This window comes from Carlito syrichta, unplaced genomic scaffold, assembly GCF_000164805.1.
Source record: "Carlito syrichta isolate Samal-C Ts95f unplaced genomic scaffold, Tarsius_syrichta-2.0.1 Scaffold308355, whole genome shotgun sequence".
In the NCBI taxonomy this organism is placed as follows: domain Eukaryota; kingdom Metazoa; phylum Chordata; class Mammalia; order Primates; family Tarsiidae; genus Carlito; species Carlito syrichta.
The window spans coordinates 3337-24761 of NW_007252451.1; the positions used below are offsets into that span (position 1 = coordinate 3337).

A 21425-nucleotide genomic window follows, 5' to 3' on the forward strand; every position below is an offset into this window, starting at 1 on the left:
ATCATATTAATTGATATATATCATTTGGGAAAATCTAGTTTATTTTCAAAAGTAATTTCATGTAACAGAATTCTTGGTTGACTGAAAATACCAGAATGTTTGGGAAGCCAGTTGTCTTAGAAAACTGAGCAAAAGGCAACCCCCTTGGGTCCCCTCCCACTGTGGCAGCCTGTCTGTTCTCTCAGTAGATCCTGCTTAACAAAAAAAAGAAAAGAAAAGAAAATTTAACAAGAGACTGGCAAAAGCAAAGAGGAGAAAAGAGGAGAAATTATAACTCGATTTTTTTAACTTATGCTGCCAACTGGTTTTACTCACCTTTATGTACTTACACTTTTAAATCAAAGGAATTCATGCAAATATTATAAGATGATGTAGTTCTAAAGCACAAGTAATAAACTAACTTCCCTGTATTTTTCCATTTATACTTCCTGTAGATAAGACTTTTATTTCTGCTCTTAGTTTTTTTGTTAATTATGTTCAAAAGTCTACATCAAAGGTTGACAAACTATAGGCCATCCAAATCCCCTTTACTGACATGTTTTTTAAAGACCTAGTAGCTAAGAATTTGCATATACACACACACACACATGTATGTGTGTGCATTTTCTTATGGTGGTAAACAAAAGAAAGAAAAAAAAATTGAGACACATATGTAACAGAGACCATAAGTCGCCCACAGAGCCTAAAATACAATCTAATCCTTTGCAGAAAAAAAAATGTAGACCTCTGGTCTACGTGGTATGTGTGAATGTGTGCACAGAACACACATACACACATGTACTTATTAATTTAACAACCTAAACACACTTGATTTCTCACTATAAAAAAAGACTAGCTTTTATATTTCATGGTGCCTCATTTTTGCTAGTTCTAATACTATTCATTAATTCTTTCATTGGTTGCATCTGTTTTTTATTTTTTTAATTTGTATTTTATTTTAAAGATGTATAGTGCAATTCAGGATTAGGTATACAAGTGGTCATCATACTGGTAAAGTTGGGCTATATTTGTAAATTTAAATATTATGCTTAACTCTCACATTTACATGAGTATTTAGATAGATCTATAAGCAATGATTGGTAAAAATTGTCTTTGGTTTTGTCCACACTTAGTAATATTTTGTAAATTTTAACATCGTGACTAGGTAGTTTACATCTGGAACATAGTATAATGCCTGATGCTTAATAAGGTTTGTATATTTATTGAATGTAAGCATGTATGCATAGGGCAGTTTGTTTCTGAGGGACCTAGAACTGTTATGTTTGTCATGTTTCAAGAGGCTCATACTACCCTTTACAGTGGGTGTTATAACCTGTGTCTTTTTTAAATCACACTTACTGTGTCAAGCAAAGTAAATCAGAATTTAAGTAAACTGAATTTTATTTGTGATAACCTACCGAACTATCTTCTATTTTTTTTTTAAACTCCAATAGATACTTTTGTGAAACATATATTCCTATGTGTGGCATTGAACTTGTTGCATTGGAGATTATTTAGGCATTCATTGCAGGGTCATGGTTTTGGATCACTAAACTAGAAGTCACTCAGACCCTCAACAAATTTTTAAGGAACATCTTAATCTGTAGAGCAGTGTGTTAGGAAGGGATTTTGCAGTGGCGAATAAAGCAGGCGTTGTTGCTGCTGCCCTCATGGAACTTAGTGGGAGAGACAGGTAAACAAACACCTACATAGACAAGCACATGTGAAGGCAAATTGAAGCAAACGATTTGAAGGAAAAAAGTTATTTGATAGAGAAACTAGGAATAAGACTCTAAATCATGAGATCCTTTCGTATACACCTCACAATAATTAGTGTTTAGCACTCTAAAATCTTTTCAGTTTTTCTAGGGCAATGGTTTCCAAACGTTAGCATGCATCAAAAGCACACAAAGTGTTAAAATACTGCTTTCTAGGCGTACATTCAAAATGTTTGTTATTCACTAGTTCTGAGCTGGCCTTGAAGATTTGCATTTCTTAAGTCACTAGGTGTTTGGATGCTACTGATCCAGAGAACCACACTTCAAGAACTACTGACCTGAGATAATGGTTTGCAGCATATTGGGATCACATGAAATGGTCAACTAAATGTTGGTGTTTTGCTCCTGTCCCTGTATATTTTGATTTAATTATGGCCTAAGAATGGAGTTTTTAAAAATACCCCCAAGGAGTCCTGTTGTGCAGCTAGGGTTGTGAGCTACCAGTCTATACTATGAGTATGTATATATATACAGTTTCTTAGATGGACACAAAGTACCTAATTCTACCCAGCAATAAGGGCCTTGGAAGACATGGGGAAAAGACTGGAATAGAAGTCTGTAGTAAAGACGTACTTGAACTAAGTCTTTAAGACTTAAAATATGGTACCTAAACTAAGGCCTAAAATATTATTTGTCACCATCATTCACTTGACGGAGGGATAAGAGAGTATTTCAGATAGAAGAAACAACGATGGCACACAAACATGTAGGGGTAGGCTTTGTTTCATGAAGTGTAAGTAATCTTAGATGATAAATTGGTTGCATTCCTGAAGTGTAACTACTTTGCCATTAAGTGCTGCCTATGTCAGCAACAGAATGGTAAATTATTTTAATTTGAAAGTAAATATAAACAAGGATCTTCCATACCATATTCAAATATTTTTATTCTCTAATTTGTTCTATTTAATAGGATGAGAAGAAGAAACCGAAAGACTAGGCGATATGGAGTTTTGGACACTAACATAGAAAATATGGAATTGACACCTTTAGAACAAGATGATGAGGATGATGATAACACATTGTTTGATGCCAATCATCCTCGAAGGTCAGTATTCCAGTAATTTAATTCAATAATTCAGGAAGCAGTTCCATGCCAAGTAAATTAGAGAAATAAAATTGATTTTCATTTAACAGTTTTTATTATAACAGATTTTATTCAGTTCTTGTTTAATGAAGTTTTTGTGCTATCTAGCTGATAATATGCATTCACATTGTTTTGCTAAAATAGCTAAAAACAATAGAATACCATCGTGGAAAAAAATCTTAATTATATATCTCCTTTCAGAGCTTTGTCTTTTAATGTGTTTATTCTTGTAATATGTATTAATTCTGTGTGTGTGTGTGTGTGTGTGAGAGAGAGAGAGAGAGAGAGAGAGAGAGAGAGAAGCATTCTGAAGATACTTTGTTTTTAATTTGCGTTATTGTATTTATAAACAGTGCCTCCTTGCAGAATAATTTTGGGGCTAGTTGTTTATGGTCTAATATTGTAGCTATAATATCCATACTCAGGTTTATTCTTATCAAGTGTTAAGATCTTTCCTAAGAGGTTTGGATAAACAAAATTACATGGGTATAGAATAAATTTCAGTGAAAATAAATTGGGGAAATGAGGCAACAAAGGTTGAACCTAATAAGGAAGGATGTGTTGGGATAGAGAGGGATTACTTGAGTGAGGACACATAGAGTCCTGAAAAAGGTGCAGATTCAAAGAATAAAGAAATCGTGGTATTAAAAAAAAGAATCAACAAAAATTGAGCTACTAAATTTTATATATATATAGATATGAACTTCATATACATGTATAATATGTATTTATATAGAGAGAAGATGAGTATATATAAAGAAACTTCATATATATACAGGAGTTTTTAATGCTGATAATTTATTCATTTATTAAAAATACATTCATGCAATACCAGTTATAAAGTTTTATTAGTGTTCGAGCCTAGATAGGCAAACATGAACAAAACAACTGTATCTGCTTATTAGGGACTCACTTTAGATTTAAAGACACATATAAGAAGAAAGAAAAGGGTTCGAAAAAGATATCCCATGTGAATGGTAGCCAAAATAAAGCAGGAGCTGTTAAATTTATATTAGATGAAATAGACTTTAAGTCAAAAGCCATCTCTAAAGGCAAACAAGATCATTATATACTAATGAGAGGGTCCATTTAACAGGAAGCTATGATAATTAGTATGACTCAACATCAGAGCACCTAAATATATAAAGCAGATATTGACATTTCTGAAGCAAGACATTGATAGCAATAAAATAATTTAAGGAACTTGAATACCTCACTTACAATAAAGAATAGAACATCTAGACAGAAATTCAATAAAGAAAGAGCTGACTTGAACAAAACTGTAGACCAAATGGACCTAATAGACATATACAGATCTTACCACCCAACAGCAAAAGAATGCACATTTTTCTCAGGTGCCCATGGAACAAGCTCTGGGATGTGAGTTAGCTCACAAAACAAATCTTAACAAATTTAAGAAGGTAGAAATTATTCCAAGTATCTTTTCCAACATCAATGAAATAGAGACTAAAAATCAGTAACAGGAAGAAAATGGGGAAATTTACAAATATGTAGAAACTAAACAATAACCTTTTGGACAATCATTGAGTAAGAGAAGAAATCAAAAGAAAATTTTATCTAAGTAGATTTGGATGCCTTTTTCTGTCTCTCACTTTGAGGAAAGTGGCAACAATTTTTTTTTCTAGAAATTGGCAGCATTTTTAGAGGTGTGAGTGGAGGTGTGTTTATTCCTATTATTTTCTGTGGCTTAGAAATTATTTTCTGTAATGAGATAATCCCAAACATCATTACTTAATTAGAAACTAATTCAATAGGCAGGACTCTATCTGACATTTTAATATTGATAATAGAGATAAAACATGCATTGTGCTATCAGTTTATTCAAAATCTTGAATTTGTCTTGTGGGAAGAATGCATATAGATCTTATTATGGCTCACTTCAATAAGAAATGAAAATCATGATTAATGCCATTTTTTCTCCCAATGAAAAGAAGACAGTCTATACATCTGTGAATATTATAGTATAAGATATTTTTAGTCCCTGATAGAGGAATTTGACTAAACGTTTTCCAGAGAGGCTATATAATATTTTTAATACATTTAATACCTTAGAACCAATAAATATGTTAGGTTACATGAAAAAGAAGACCTAAGATTGAAGATAGAATTACAGTTGCTAATCAGGGGTTTTAAAATAGAATAGCCTAAATTATACACATATTTTATGTCAGGTTATTTTTATTGCTGTGATTTTATAGTTAAGTAACTATTAAGTAGGGCTAATGCCAATATTAAGTATAATTTTGGCTATCAATTTTTTATAGATACTCTTTGTTAGCATTAAGAAGCTTCCTACTGTTTCTAGATTACTAAGAGTTTTATCATGAATGTTATTGAGTTTTGTCAAATGCTTTTTCTGCAAGTACTGAAATGATTCTTTTTTATTCCTTTTGGTCGATAAGTATGGTGAATTTCATTGATTTGTTCTTGAATGTTAAACCAACCTAACATTCCTGAGATAAATCCTACTTTATCATGATAACCTTTTTATATAGTATTGTTTTCAATTTGCTAGGGTTTGCTTGAGGTCTTTTTTGCATGTGGTTTATGCACATGTATGAAACTATATGTTTTGTAGTGTCCTTGTCATATTTTGATTTTAGGGTTTTTGCAGTTTTCATAATGCATATTGAGAAGTGATCCCTCGGCATCTATATTTTTTGAAAGCTTGTACAATGCTTCCTTGAATAGTTAATAAAAATTATAAGTGAGGCTATTTGGGAAATGGATTTTTTTACTGATGAAAAGACTTTTGGTAACATTTAATTTCTTTAATAAGTGTAGGGCTATTCAGATTTTTCTGTTTCGTTTTGTGTCATTGATAAATTAGTTTTTCAAGAAATATGCCGCCGGGCTCGGTGACTCAGCCTGTAATCCCACACCTTGGGAGGCTGAGGTGAGTTGATTGCCTAAGCCCGTGGGTTCGAGACCCGCTGGGGCAACTTGGTGAGACCTCATCTCTACAATAAATCAAAAAATTAGCCAGGCGTTGCAAGGCTGAGGCGGAAGGATCACCAGAGCCCAGCAGGTCAAGGCTGCGGTGGCCGGGAGAGCCCACTGCACTCCAGTCTGGGTGACAGAGTGAGACTCCAACTCAAAAAAAAAAAAAAGAAAGAAAAAGAAATATACCTATAAGATAATAGATTTTAGAAAAACTATTAAGTGGTGAATTGTATGAATAATTTTCACATAACTGCTTTTCCTTATGGTTATTTAAATATATTCATATAGGTTTAAATCTATATACCCATATGCTTATAAACCTATACACACACACACACACACACACACACACACACACACTCACTTATACATTTGAAAAATACTAGGGTTGCTCAAAAATGCTATTTATTAATAAAAGCTGTATCTTCCATTGTGTTTAAATATTGAAAGTATTCAAGAAGGAGTATTTCATTTCCCTATTTATTTTATTGCTTTTTTAGGTTTAGTTTTGTTTTGGTTTTTTTCCATTTTAGTCCTTCTCCTTGTATTGCATATTGTACCTCTTTGGATTTTATTGATTCTTAAAACAAAGCTCTCTAATAGCCAATATTTTTTTTAAAAAAGAACAGTAAAGTAATAGAAGCATTGAGAAATGTGATATCCTTTTGCTGTTGTTATTGTTATAAATAACTCTACTGTCAGTTGCCAAGATTGCAACAAATATCCTGCAATAGGTAGAGTTAGGTTTTATGACCATTTTAACAGCAAACCTCTGGTGGCTGTGGTTGCATGTGTTATGTGTTAAGGTACTGATTATATTAGCCACATATTTTGTCAATCAAAGCAAATTAAAATCAGCCACCAAAGAATATCAGGAAACATAAAACTGTTACAGTTTGGGCTTTGTCATTGACTTGAAAGGATTATTCCCTTGCTGACTCTTTGATGTTCCTGATCAATTTTTTAAAACTATTGAAAGTTTTATAGAAGTACTCTAAAATATTATCAGTCCACTCAAACCCCACAATGATTTAATAAATATATCAGTTTACTTATATACACACTTAAGGGAGGCATATTAACCTGTGTAATTAAATATAGTAAATTTAATTCAAGATTTTTTTCCTTAATATAGTGTGACATTTTCTAATAAAATAGCATTTAAGCTAGTTCAAAACTAGCTATGAAAACATACTAAGTATCTGGTTAAGATAGTCATCCATAAACCAATAATTATTTTATTGCTTAATGAATTATAAATATAATATATAGTTATATAATATACAATAATTTAATGTATAAACATATCTTATATGTAGTATACCGTTGATTTGGATTTTGAGGGTTGAAGAAACATACAGTTCCCTAGATCTTCAAACTAAAAATACTATTTAAAAGCTGATCATTTGGTCTAGCTTTCACTCTTTAAATAAATATTTTATTTGAAATTACTTAACTTACATTTCAGCTACCTTAGGTTTTTTTTTTTAAATAAAGTTTTGACTTTACTTCTATTCTTATTTACTTCTCTCTTAATATCATTCTTCATGCATATTTGACCCTTATTGTATAAAATTAACAAAGAACCTATATTCTACTAGAAGGGATAATATTCAAATAACTAAAAACCAAGCCAGGAATGAGTAATTAATTTGTCAGGTTTTTATAGAGAAAATATTTATTTCTGGCCTGGGAAGAATGGAACAACAGAAATACAATAGGAGTGACTATAATAGTTGCTTGTTATTAAGTGCCTACCTTAGTGCATGATGTATCAGGCACCATGAATAGGCTCTTTACTTGTACTGTGAAATTAGCAAAACCATCGTGCTGAATAAGTAGTTCCTTTTGCTTTCATTTGAAAGACAGGAAAACTGAGGTTCAGGTGGTTCAAGTAATTTAAACTCCTCCTCCTGCTGCAATCTCATTCCATTTGTTTAATATTTATTTGATTTATACTTGTACAGAGAATTATTCTAAATTCTGTACCTTTTTTCTTATACATTTACATGCTATTACTCTTAGTTTTTTAAATGAAGGCCCCCAAATAAGACATAAAAGTAAAATGATTTATCTGTGTTTTCAACTGCAATGCAGGATCTAATTAGTCTGCAGAATAACTTCTAATAATTATTGTTATATCATCCCTTACTGATACTTTCTTTATTGTTTAAGTGTTTCTAAAATTAATTCCTCTTCATTTTTCAAATTCTATCCACAAAAAAACAGGAAGCAAGTCATTTCCAGAGAAATGAATGAATTTCCTTGCTTAGAATTTTATACAACTAGCTTTTAGTAAATAGCTCTTTCTGAGAGATGTGTTTTTAATGTGACCCTAAATACATCAAAATATTAACAATTATTGTTATTGGTCATTAAGATGTGTGATAATTCTTTTCACTGTTTCCTTATATTAGATTGAATCATATGAAAACGTCAGTATATGGTTTAATATACATTTCCTAAAGGAAATGTGTCATTTCATATAACAGAGTTTTGCAGATAGGACCAATTCCAGGCACAGTACCTCAGGGCTCTTGCTCTTCTGTGATCCCCTGGTTCTGCTCATGATTACGTGTTGGCATCATTTTTAGACTGGTAATACGATCATGCTAGCAGTTCCTATAATTACAACCAGATGGTAACTTTCAGTGGAAACTAGGGATTAGCTCTTCTGTGTCTCTTTCTTAAGAATGAGAAAAAGGTTTCCCAGAAGCCCTCCAACAGAGGTATTTTTTTTTTCCATATCATTGGCCAGGATTAGGTTATGTGATCATTCTTAAACTAAAACCTGTAGAGGAAAACAGAAATACTATGATTAGCTCAGAATGATCCTTTGAGGTGGAAGGGGTATTGAGGGTTAACCACCATTACCACTATAGTACTTTTAGCATTGAGGTTAATTCAGTCAAATGGGAAAAATGTGTAGGTAACTGGAAAAAAATAGCTTGAGCCACTTGATTAATATAACTTTCTGGAATGTGTTGTTGCTATCCTGATTTTGTAAGATAGCATGATTTTGCACCAAGAAATTATAAAACTGAAAACCAAATCTCAGTTCCCTAACTCTCGGGAAGAATTTTCACCTCTCTAGGACAGAAAAACTAAATGAGGAATCAGAGGCAGCTTATGCTGACTAAAAATGCCTTCATCTTTCTCAAAGAAATATGTTGCAGACAAATTCTCATAAACGGTCTCAAAAACACAAGCTTAATAAAGTGCTTTACATCACAAAACAACAAATAGAAATGATACTTTCCATTTATCTTCTAATACTTTCTTGGTATTTTGTTTGATTTCTGTTGAACGGTAAAATTATTTTGAAATGGCCCTGATTTGATCCTTATACATTATATGTTTGTATCAAAATATCACATGCACCCCACACATATATACAACCATTGTTTTTGTAGGAATTAAAAACAAAAAATAAAAAATAAAAATTATTTAATTATTTTTTAAAATTCTTATTATTTTATAATGATATAAAACAGAGGCCATTTTGACAATCTGGGTAGCAGCTTCTAAAAGCTAGGACTCCTGTCACTTCAAAACTAATCTAGTAGTTTCTGCCAAGTATATAGCTTAAAAAGCCCTAAATTTGCTTTTTGGCTACTTCTATTGTGCTTCATTAAATTTAATTTCGTTGTGTATATGTTCGTTACAAATTGTGCTCAGTGTGTTATTTGGTCATAAAATATTTTCTGGCTATTGACATCAATATATCAGTTTGCAGATTTGATATTAGTATTTAAGCCAGACACTCTCATTAAGAAGATCTTACTAAAATAGTTATCAATTTGAAAATACTATAGTTCTACTTTTTAAAACACTGCTGCCTTAATTTGGGGATATAACATAGTATCAGAATAAACAATAAGATTATTTAAAGTCAATTGAACATAAACTTCTGGTAAATTACTAATATTTACTTTAGAAAGAAATCTCTATTTTAGTTTGTTGAGTGCTGTATTATTAGTTGGATAGTTTGTACTTTATTTAAAGGAAGCTATGCTGTATTTGTCATACTTAAACAAGTAGCAAAAGAACTTCTATATAATATATTTTACTTGTCTGTGGCATTGAGCCACAGGAGAAAATTTGCCTTTCTTCATTAATAATTAGACATTACAGTGTGCTAATTTGTTAGCCACTGGCCATATGTGACTCTTGAGCTTTTGAAATGTTGCTAATGTGACTAAAGTACTGAATTTTTAATTTAATTTTATTTTAACTAGTTGAAATTTTAATTTAGACTGCCAGATGTGCATCGCGGTTATTGTGTTGGACAGCACAGATATAGAACAAGTGTTCGAATGATCTAGTTTAAACTAATTCTATGAAATGAATGAGCTTATAAAACAGATGAATCACAAGTTTCTATTCGTATATAAGTTGATTTACTCAATAAAATGCTCGGTGCTTTGGTTCTAGATTTACCTTCTGCTGTGATTGTTTGGATTGCAGAATCTTTTTTAAATTTTTTAACATTTCTTATATTATTTTTGATTGACAAATAATTATACACATTTATGGGGTGCAATGTGATATTTTGATATATCTATACTATGTGGTATGATTAAATCAACTGATTAACATATCCAGCATCACACTCACCTATTATTTTTTATGGTAAGACACTTGAAATGTACTTTCTTACTTATTTTGAAATATACATTATTATTAACCATAGTCACCTTGCTGTGCAGTAGATCTCAAAAGCTAAACTTTATGCCCTTTGGTCAACAACTCCTCATTCCCTTTCTCACCAACCCCCACGCCTCTGGGAACCTTCATTTTACTCTTTACTTCAATGAGTTCAATTTATTAGATTCCATACACATGTGCAATCATGTTGTATTCGTCTTTTTTATTATTATTTTGAGTTGCAGAACCTTTATAGTGTGATGGAAGGACATGGGAGAAAGAACATAACTAATCATATAGTTGTTTTACATAGATGGAATTGCAGGTCAACATAGGGACATGGACCTCAAGTTTATGGACAGAAAAAGTCCTAAACACAATTAATGAGTCATTAAATTTGTCCAGTGCTCTCAGCTAGTGTTCATTATCTAAAATTCAAAGACATTATATCTTATTTAAAAGAACTTGAGAGTCTAATATTCGTAAATTTATTTAACTGAAAGTCAATAGCAATACTTTTGAATGTACTAGAACAATTTTTCTGTTAATATGTGATTTGTATTTATAGCCATTTTGATATTTTAAGTTTTTCTGGATTTGCTTTTAAGTCATCATTAAAATAATGTATTTTTTAAAATGATATCATTGTATGATGTATAGAAATGGAGCATTCTTAAAGCTTGGTGAACAGTCAAACCAACATTTCCGTGAAATTTATTAATATTGTATACTTTCTTTGCCTCATAGAAAAAACACAGTGACTTTAGGGTGACTGGGAGAGGGGATGATCTTTTACTACAAGTAATAGTAAATCCAGCATTATATAAACTCAAAAGTTTTTCTCATGTCATGAGAAGTCTGCAGTGGTTGGCTCTTGGTATTAATTCAATGGCCTTTTGGTTACAGGGTCCACATCCATGTGACTTTCTTAAACCTTTTTTATGCTTGTCTTATCCTAGTTATCTGCTTGTAGTTTCAGTCAGAACAGCTGTGCTTTAGGCAAAAGATGGTGGAAGGAAAGAACCTACATCACATCTTCCTCTTTATTAGGAAACCAAAATTCCTCAAAACTGTCCCCTCCCAGCAAACTTTGCCACCCCTTTCCTCACACACACTTACACACAAAATTATATTTTACTAGCAAGCGTAAAGGAGAAAATAAGTGTTTAGTAGATAGCATATACTGTGTCATTAGTTAACTATTTAAAATTTGTTTAGAGGTTAAATTTGACCACTGATGAAAGAGAAATATTTGTGATTGAGGGGTTTACTGAATGAAGGCAAGGATTCTGAGAATTATTTTTCATGAGTAGCAGTTTTGCAGAGAAGTGAGAGGTATGCAAGACAAAAAAGTACCAGCATAGAGCATACAAGTAGTCTAGTTTGTTTGTTTGTTTGTTTTTAAAAGGATCGGGAATCTTTTGCCATAACCATAGTAACTTTTTTTGTTACAATGAGAATTCTATAAATTGTACATTTGAGCATTTGACATCAGATCTAATCTTTAGACTTCAGTGATTAAACCCTCTAGGACTGAGCAGTATTGTAAAATACAGTACACTAGAACAATTATATAGACACAAGTGCTTCTCCAGCTTCCTGTCACTGACTGACTGACCTTAGACCAGTATCTTGCATCTTGATTTTTCTTCCCTATCTAGTTGCCTGCCAAATAATGTCATTAGACTGCATTTTAAAACTCCCAGTTTTTGGGCTTTGTAATTTTATTGTCTCTTTTCATCTTGAAGACTACCATAAAAAGACAATGCTTAATCTTCTCTTGGAAAGGATTTGTCTTATCCCTCTTTAAAAAACAAACAAAAAACAACAGCAACAACAACAAAATACTTTAGAATGTTGAGCAAGTAAATTGACAAGGTTGATACTAGAATACAGATTTCTATTCTAAGTCAAGGGTTTTTATCCTGTAAGTGATTCCTAAGGTTCGTTTGTGATTTTCAATTTTTTTAAAAAAGGGAATTACAAGGTGGGACCCCCCCCAAAAAAAAAGTTTGTCTTTTGGAGGGTGAGAGTCTCTTGTAGTATAGCTTCTTCTACTAGGGAAGTGTTCTAATAAGCCATGGGCATCAGTGTACCAGCTAGCATTTTGTGAGACTGCTTTTGGCTTCAGTGATTTTTTTTTTTCTTGAAATTCTTTTAACGCATTTGCCCATTTCATGGTGGGTGATTTACAAGCACACTTGCCCAAACAGGGCTGAGTATTCAGCAGGTTTTGACTGAAAACATCATGAAGCTGTGTTCTATTCTCCCTGTTCACCCAATCTCACCCCCTAGGGACATTTTGTGTTTGTTTTTCCATATGAAAAAAGTTCTCAAAGGGAAACGTTTTGCATATGTGGAAGAGGTAAAACAAAAAACCGCTGAGGCAGGAAAAGGCATCAAAGTTGAGGAGTTCAAAAACTGTTTTGAGCAGTGGAAAGTCTTGATAAGTGTATTGAATCAAATGGAGATTACTTTGAAGGTTACTGAAGTTTTCAAACACGTAAGAGTAAAAACCCACTTTTTATAAATTCTGGATTTTTTTGTGCCCCTTTCATATGTTCTTTTTTTTTTTCTTCCCTCCCTCCTTTTTTTTCTTTTTTTCTTTCCTTCCTCCCATCACCACCATTCTACCCAGTATCAAGTAATATTCCTAACAGATAATAAAAACTCCATATACATTTGGTGTTTAAATGAATGAATATAGTTTTAAAAATGTTTTTAACGATTAAATGTGGTAGCACACAAAACTCAGTATGTTCCATATTCGTTTTAAGTATATTGGAAGCCATTAAGACAGTAAATGTGGTTTCTTATGTTTATTTCCATGTGAGCCTACACATTTGAAATAGATTTATGTGTACTGGTTATACTGTCACTATCATAGACTGTAGTTGAGCAAGGACATAAAAGTTCATTTTTCTACACCTTATATTCTAATAATGAAGAACTTGAACTTGCCATTTCCAGTTAGTTCAGCTATTTCCACTTCAACTTTGTCAGTTCCATATTTCAACATCATTAATAAAAGATTCTACCCGTTTTCTCCTTCTTTTTTACTCCAAATTGATCTAAGTTCTGCAGAGATATATTATTCCTTTAATCTAAGACACTGTTACTTTTAAGCAGACCATTAAGAAAGAAAAAATAGCTGCCAATTATGAAATGACGTAATGATATTCTTAAATTGTGAGAATTGTGCACACTAGCCTCTTAATACTTTCACACTGTGCTTCCCTTTGAAGAATTTGGCTACTTCTGCTTGCAGTAGCATTGTTTATTATGTAATGGTTTTTCGAAACAGAAACCGGCAGAGTTTCATTTATCTGGGGTATTGTCCCATCTTAAGAGACATGTTTGTTTCTGAGCAAGAATATATGGAATTGGCACCATTTTTCAGTGATAAATATTTGCTTCACTGATATTAAATCACAGCTTATTGCTCTTTATTTTCATGTCTTTCTACATACATCATACCTTTGCTTCAGTGGCAATTAATTATATAATCCTTCTGAAGATATTTTAAACATTATTAGACTCATCTCTTATAATACCAACAATGCATATAACTCAGTTGAAGTGACAGTACTAAGAGCTTTGACCCACACATATAGGCAATGACAACTATGTAAGAACTACCCCATCTGACGGTTATTGTTAGATGCCATTGTTTGCAAGATGCATCCCAAGTTCACTCGTGTTGAAATATGAAACTTGTATATTGTATAAACTATGAAATACAGTACTGTTTTTAGGAAAGGGTGCATTTGCAGTCTTCTGTCTTTGGTGGTCGCCTCTGAGGTTCTGCTTTTCCTGCTTGGTTTCAGGGCCTCAGCCTCTATTCCTGCCATTTTTTGCCAAAAGAACCTCCTGCTAACGGATACACACAGATTATACTCTCTACTCCTGGTTCTGTCTCCAGATTTATTTGAGTCAACCGGTCTACCTTCTACAATTTCTATGTCACCTTTCCTGGCAGTAGGAACTCTTAGCTAGTTTTCCATCCGCATATTTTCGAACAGTTGTGGGATTCCTGAGAAAGAACAACTTGAGTTAGGAATAGCAACATAAGAGATTTCACTGAGGAAGTGATATTTGAGTTGTAGCTATTTTTAAAATGACGAAAGATAATCAAATAAGAGCTTATGAAAGGAGAAAAAGTTGCATGTCAAGCAGAGTTGAAAGCATGAGTCATGATATGGTCTTCTACAAGAATGTGTGCATGTTGTGAGCCTTTGTAGAATACTCAAATCAGGAAGATCCGTTAAAAAAAAATATACTGAGGATTTGGATTTTATCAGTTGTGAAAATGCCCATAGATTATCAAGTGCTTTTGAGTGAAGTGATATTGTCATATTAATGTTGTAGGAGAGGATTCTGGTGACCTTGTGAAAGATGAATTCGAGTTTATAAAAAAAAAACTAAGAGTTCAATATTTTGAGGCTGTTTCAATTTTCAGATGAGAGGTGTCAAAGCCAGGGCAGAGAATAAGGAATTGAAAAACTTTGACTAGATAATAGTACTCAGCAATACTCAGGACAAGAAAAATAGTAAGAGATAACCTCACTGCTCCCACTGAAGTGATAATTAAATAGATAACATTATCATTATGTGAGTTAAGAGAATACTGAGGAAGACTAGGTTTAAGGCTGGATGATGATGGGTTTGGTTCTTGTGGCTTAGTCGAGCTAGGGAGGGATTGAAAAATGGTGGTTGCATATAGCAAATATTATGTGCTGACAGGATGAAAACATCTTATATGGGATTCTGAGGAAATTCCCACTAAAGGAATACAATACTGTAAGTGTGAGAACTGGTCATACAGTCTTATAAATATAAAATGCTTCAGAAAAATGTTGGACACAATGTAATATGATAGATCATAATAGACAGTTATGCTCAGATGCATACATTTTGAGGTAAATTATGAATCTCAAAACAGCATTCTGAAGCCATATGTTAAGAGCTGCTTCATGTGCTAGGTGCCATTTGCTGGAGGATCCTTAGGTTCTCATAAGTTGTCACATTCAAAAGACTAGTGATGGAGTTTGGATTAGGTTCTAGTCAGTTTGTGTTCTTTTTCTAATATATGAAACAGAAGCTCTGATTTTACAAATTGATGTTTATTCACAATTTACAGATTCATTATCAAAATGACCATGGGTTTCAAGCATTAAAAAAGGGTTGTGTAAAATAAAGTTTAAGTGTTTTATTGTTGTTGTTTTTAATAACCTCCATTTTTTGAAAGACTTAAATTTATTCTCAATATAAAAATATATTAGAACCTCACTAGCTTATACTAACCGTTTAGAGAAATATAGATTGCTGACTAAAGATTCAGATAGAATAAAGATGAATCACTCTCAGACATTTTTCCAATGAAGTTCTAAATGTTATTGATGATTATATGAGAAGATTTATTAAGTTTGTAAAATATGCACACCTTTGGCTATTGTTTGCTTGACTAAATGCTTTTGATTGTGGTGACTCTTAATAGCAAAAGATTATTTGAAGCCAGTATTTAGATTAAGTAATAGTAAAGCAAGTTGTAGAATTGTAATTAAGGTCTATAAAAATGAGAATGTTGAAAATATAAATTCATACTACCATAAACTAGTCATTAAGAGGAAAAACTGGGCAAACTGCTCTCACTGTAGCATTTATTGAAAACCTTGTCTTCTATTTAGATTATTTTTGTTACTATATTATACATATTCGAAGCATTTGTTTTTATAGTATAATTTCAAACCTGCAGTTTTAAGTAATCCTTATTTCTGAAGGTTTGGAGACAGGATAATTAAATAATTGTATTTATATAAACTATAGAAACAACTGTACAGTTGAACCATGAACAACCTGGAAGTTAGGGACACTGGCCCCACACAGTTGGAAATCCACATATGAATTTTTGATTCCCAAAAAACGTATCTACTAATAACCTGCTGTTAACTGAAAGACTTACCAAATCATAAACAAAAAACACCAATTTTGTATGTTATATGTATTATATACTGTATTCTTACAAAAAAGTTAGAGAAAATAAAATATATTTACTATTCACTAAGTGGAAGTAGGTCTTATAAAAGTCTTTATTCTTGTCTTCAGGTTGAATAAGGCTGAGGAGGAATAGGAAGAAGAGAGATGGGTCTTGCTGTGTCTTGGGTCGCAGAGGTAGAGGAGGAGTCAGGAGAGGCAGGCAGATTTAGAGTAACTTTATGGAAGTACATCTGACTTTTTTGCTTTTTCATTTGTCTAAAAAATGTTTCTGTTGGAGCTGGGCTCGGTGGCTCAGCCTGTAATCCCGCGCCTTTGGGAGGCTGAGGTGAGTGGATTGCCTGAGCCCGCGGGTTCGAGACCCGCCTGGGCAGTGAGACCTCATCTCTACAATAAATCAAAAAATCAGCCCGGTGTGGTAGCGCATGCCTGTAATTCCGGCTACTTGGAAGGCTGAGACGGAAGGATCACCGGAGCCCAGCAGGTCAAGGCTGCGGTGGCCGGGAGCGGCCACTGCACTCCAGTCTGGGCGACAGAGTGAGACTCCAACTCAAAAAAAAAATGTTTCTGTTGGTTTCGATTCTTATTCTACCATTTGCTTTAATTTTAGTGCCCGTATCGTAGAAGGATTCACGTTCTAAAAGCAACCTTGACTAATCAGAATCTTTCTGCCAGACTGTCTAATGTCTTTTTTTTCTGGCAGTGAATCTTTTATATAATCTTCCTTATTGTGTGGCACTGGTTCAGAAGCACTCATCAAGTCATTTTCTGTTAATTCAATCTCTAGTGCAATGTCTATTAGCACTTGAGTTTCTTCAAGGTCCATATCTTTAAAATTCATCATCTCCCACCTTTTTTACTATATCCACAATCTCTTTCATTATGTCCTTTATTGGCTCTGTCTTAAATCCTATGAATTCATGCACAATATCTGGACACAGTTTTCTTTAGCAAGAATTTATTATTTTGAGCTTGATGGTTTTCAAGGCTTTTTCTATAACAATGATGGCATCTTCAAAGGTGTATTTCTCTTAGACTTTCACAGACTTTCATGATGTTCTTCCTGGTGAGGTTTTCTTCCATAACAGTGACATCCTTCCCGTAAATGACTGGATGTAATGAGCTTTGAAGATTCTTATGACCTCCTGATCAGATAACTGAATTGGAGACATTGTGTTTTGGGGCAAGCAGACCACTTCAGCACTTTTATTGATAATTCATGGGATTCTGGGTAGCCAGCGGCATTGTCCAATATATTAAAAAAAAAAACAAAAAACAAAAAAACTTTAAAAGGCAGTCACTTACTGACAAGGTACATCCTGACTTCAGGGACAAAGCACCAATGGTACCAATCCAGAAAAAGAGTTCTCATTGCCCAGGCCTTCTTGTTGTACAACCAAAAGACTGGTACCTGTTGTTTATATTTTCTCTTCAAGGCTGGGCAGTTAGCAGCTTTGTAGATTATTCTTGTTCATAAACCTGACTGCATTAACAATAGAGTTAGCCTGTTCTTTCTACCTTAAATTTTGATGCTTGTTTCTTTTTCTTACTATAAATATTCTTTATGGATTTTTTTTTCCCAGAATAAGGCACTTTCATCTGCATTAAGAACCTGTTTAGGCAGATATCCTTTCTCCTTAATGATTCTCCTAATGACATCTGGGAACTCTGCTGCCTCTTGGTCTGCAAAAGCTGTTTCTCTTAACTTGATTTTTTAAAGTCAAACCTCTTTCTAAAATTATCGAATCATCCTTTGATGCATTAAATTCTCCAGCTTTAAATCCTTTTGCTTTAAGTTGTCTTATAATAACTTTGCTTTTTTTCAAATTATATTAAGAATCTATATGTAAGTCTTTCTTATAGCAATCATACAACCACATGAAAGTTGCTTTCACAATATGAGATAAGTTATTTCACAAAAAGTACACAAAGATTTCATGCCTGCTACCATAGCTGCAGCAACAGCTTCACAACTTTTTTTTTTCTTTTTTTGCAATGATCCTTCTATTGGATTTATTTATTTTAAAATGACAGGCACCCATTTTACAGACTGCAATCTACAGTACATATCAAGTGATTTAACTTGCTTTTTTGTAATGCCATGACTTTTCTCTGCTTCTTGGGAGCACTTCCCACATCTCTGGTGTCACCTCTTACAGTTGCCGTGGTGTTATTCAAGGTTTACATTATTGTACTAAACAGGGTGAAAAATTTGTGAGAGTTGTGAGCTATCACTTGTACTACAATACACAGTTTACTGGAAGGGACAAATTGCTCATGTGGAGTTGATTAGTGTCACACAGTGTTTTAAGCAAACACTCGCAACACTTGAGCTCATAGCAATGACAGGTGGTTACTATGAAATTACTATAGTAGGATGTTATATACTACAGTTAATTTTATGCAGTTAGGATTTAATATTGCCTCTTTATGTTGGCTTACGTTTCTCTTGATTGTAAATGGCACCATCACAGTCTGTATTTGTGTGCATAAGTTTTGATACATTTTATAATTTTATAATAAATTTGTGTATATTTTATGCTAATAAATGATAAAATAGATGAGTGTACTATTACATATATTTTATGCAATCATGACATACTTTTGAGCAATTTTTTATATATTTCTAGGTTATGCAATTTATTTGTGAGTTTTTTCAAATGGTCTCAAGTCTCCAAAACATTTACAATATTTTTACTGAAAAAAATCTGCATATAAGTGGGTTCACGAATTTCAAAAATGTGTTATTCAAGGGTCAACTCTGTTGAACACTTAGGTCAATTGGAGTCATTTATGAAGACTATATAAGGGAATAAGTTTATTACGAATATTATATAGTCTTTACTCATAGAAGTCATATATAAAAAACCTTTGAAAAGTTTGAAGTATACTTTAAATGGTAACATCTGAAATAATTAATCTAAACAAAATAAATGTGTTTTATTGGAATTCTTTAATATAATTCCTTTATTAAATACTTTGATTATGCTCTTTCCTACCCTTCATATTCTTCGGCATATTTGTAAATGTGTTTAAATTTTTCTAGAAAGGATATTTATGGTATTTTCTTTTCTTGCAGATAAGAATGTGCCTTTTGATGAGAGGACTTCATCTTTCTACAGTGAAGAGTGGAGTTTCTATGTTTAAGGAATAAGAAGCCACTATGTCAATGGGGGGGTATTTAAGTTTCATACATTATGACAACTTTTAATTTGTTGTTGCAATAAATACTGTATCATTTTGTTATATCTGTATTTATAGAAGTGCTCTATTAATGGGCTCAAATTTGTTGGCTATAAACTGTACTATAATAGTTTATCTGTTTGAAAATTACTATAAAGCAGAGTGGTTTCTGATCAGTTTTTGTTCCTTGCTTATAGTATAATTGTAAATTGTTTTATGTACTAATCAGTTAATGTTAATTATTTTTTGTTTTTATTATATTTTAAATCAACAAACTGGCATATAAGAATAATAAAAATTTTTCTTTACTGAAATGTATTTCCCATTTTTGTGGGGAAAAGAAGCCAAATTTATTACCTTCTGTTGAAATTTTTTTAAATATCAATAATTGACTGAGAAATTGTTTGCAAAACAATAAATATGATTTAAAATTCTGTTAACATGGTATAATTTGTTTAAAAAATAAACCTAAAGACTATAGAATTGTATTTTAATATTATATATATGATCTATAGAAAAATCTGTCAATTAGATTATATTTTAGGAACTTCAATGTAAAAGTAAGATATCTTTGAATAGATATTTTAGAAATCTGAATTTCAAAGTCATTTTATTTACAGTACAGTGAGAGAGAAATGGCAATCATATCATAGTTCAAAGACTCCAGTCATGTCATGGTACAGGATAGTGATGAATTAAAGTAAATGTGTATACTTTGGAGTCGACAGACCTCTATGCAGATATTGATTTCACGATTTGGAGTCGACAGACCTCTATGCAGATAATGATTTCACCTCTATGCAGATATTGAGCTTCAATTTTTCAAATTCTAAAAATTAAAGGAGAACTTTTAGGAAAATCATGTGTCACAAACTCAGTTGCTTACTGGTACCAGGGAGGTAATTTAAATGTGTGAGTCAGTAAGGATAGGATAGGTCATAGGAAGTTGACAGATGGCTCCCAAACCACAATGGGTTGCAACAAGGATCTATTTCTCTCTCATGCTACATGTTTGTTATGAACGATGATTCTACTCTTCATTATTTTTTCTAGGACCAAAGATGATGGAGAAACCTCGGCCTCAAACATTGTCTCATAAGTAAACATTCAGACACAATGAACTGCATGGTAGTTCATAAGTTTCTGCCTCAAGTTAGATATATTTCAATTTCACCTACATTTTATTGGGTAACACAAACTATAAGACTGATTCAGAATTCAACAGGGCAAAGATAGATAATCCTCTAGCAAAGAAGTAAATTGGAGTATTTGGCCATCCAAAATGCCAATTTACATTCCACAGTGAATCAAGTCACCATGACACCACGGTGTGTGTGTGTGTGTGTGTGTGTGTGTGTGTGTGTGTATAAAATATGTGAGCAGGGACTAAAGTGGAAGACATGCTTTCTTAAGGTATCAGTCTCTCTTTAGCTGCCACTAATAGTTACTATGAGAAAAAAATCTGCCTGGTCTAAACTCTTAGTGTTTAATTTTAAGAGAAGCCAGGACTCCAAATTTCTTATATGGAATTTTCATATTTTAAAATTGTATTAACACAGAACACATTTGAATTAAATTTAGCCATATACCTTACATTATGTGATATGGGAAAATCCTACACTATCATATCTTGGACATTGTGATAATTCATTTTATAGCTGCTATCTATCATTTATAAGCTAGCTTTTGCATTAAAGTGAATTTAAAGTAAGAATCAAATCTAGGAAAGAATTAGAATTCTAATAATTATGGCAATTTAAAGTAATAATCCTTTTCATAAATTGTCTCCAAGTTGC

The 21425-nt window shown here is 32.5% G+C and overlaps 1 long non-coding RNA gene across 1 annotated transcript; it reads left to right on the plus strand.

Annotated features, from left to right (window-relative positions):
- Positions 1-2665: 2665 nt before the first annotated feature.
- Positions 2666-20069, plus strand: LOC103267867. Its single transcript, XR_504776.1, has 2 exons — positions 2666-2802; positions 19526-20069. It is a non-coding gene; the product is annotated as an uncharacterized LOC103267867 (long non-coding RNA).
- The last annotated feature ends 1356 nt before the right edge of the window (positions 20070-21425 follow it).